We start from the raw sequence: 1,181 nt of genomic DNA on the forward strand, positions 1-1,181 counted from the left end.
ATAGGATTTGGAGATGGGCGAGGACTGCAAATCCTGTTACAATTCCCTTCTCCTCCACCCCCACACCCACTGTCTAAAAGTAGATCATTCCCTATTTCCATAGCCTAAGACCTTGAACCGGTACCTGTCTGTGGTCTGTTAGGAACCAAGCTACACAGGAGGAGGTGAGCGGCAGGTGAGTAGCAAAGCTTCATCTGTATTTGCAGCCACTCTCCAGGGCTAGCATCACCGCCTCAGCTCCACCTCAGATCATCAGGCATTAGATTCTCATAGGAGCACCAGTCGCTGGTACCAAAAAAGTTAGAGACTGCTGGCGTAAAATGAAGATCGTCCCCTGCTTTCCGGAAATTCATGTTACACCATTTCACTTTTAAAAGAGACCTACATTAGTACCTGTTTTTGCTAACTGAAATAAATCCAAGGAGGATGTTCTCTTTTATGAGAGATGACATTACCATACTAATCTGTATATTCCTTTCCCATGAAACAAACCAGAGACTAACAAGCAAATGAAAAACAAAAACAAAAACAAAACAAATACCTAACTTCTGCAGGTTAGAGTCAGTCTCTTGTCTTGTTGAAGAGTCAGTAAATTGGGTTTATTATCTTTTGTAAAAAAGTATTTACTGTCCTCAAGAATCATGTTTTTTATTTTTGCCTTTGTTGAGAGCATTCTATGCACTGTAAATGATTAGCTTCGCCTCAGTAACCATCCTGCTGACCTCTGGGTGCTAACTTCTTCCAGAGTTTATTGGGAAAGTAAAAGGCATGAAAGATGTTTAAAAAATTGCACTTTTCTTTCCTCTTAAAAGTATTTATAAAGAGATATATTGTTCTGAATCATCTTGATCTCCTAATAAGGTGAAAGTAGACATTTAATAATCTGTTTTTTCCAGGCCCTATCAAGTTATTTGTTCATAGTGCTCATAACAATATTTTAGCTCATTTTAATTTAGAATTCTGGTGTTCTTAATCTCAAAATGTAACGATTCTATTTAGGAAGACAAAAAGAGTTAAAATGATAAGAGAAGGCTCCTTATCTCAAAATACAAGAAAAATATAACTGTCATTGCCCAATTTTCCCAGAACAAAGAACCTGAAACAAAGATAAAAGTAGTAATGGAGCAATTTTGAAGGTGAAACTCAGCCCAGCATGGGTGAGGAGATGAGGCAGGGACAAG

Source organism: Pteropus alecto, unplaced genomic scaffold, assembly GCF_000325575.1.
Source record: "Pteropus alecto unplaced genomic scaffold, ASM32557v1 scaffold7, whole genome shotgun sequence".
NCBI lineage: Eukaryota > Metazoa > Chordata > Mammalia > Chiroptera > Pteropodidae > Pteropus > Pteropus alecto.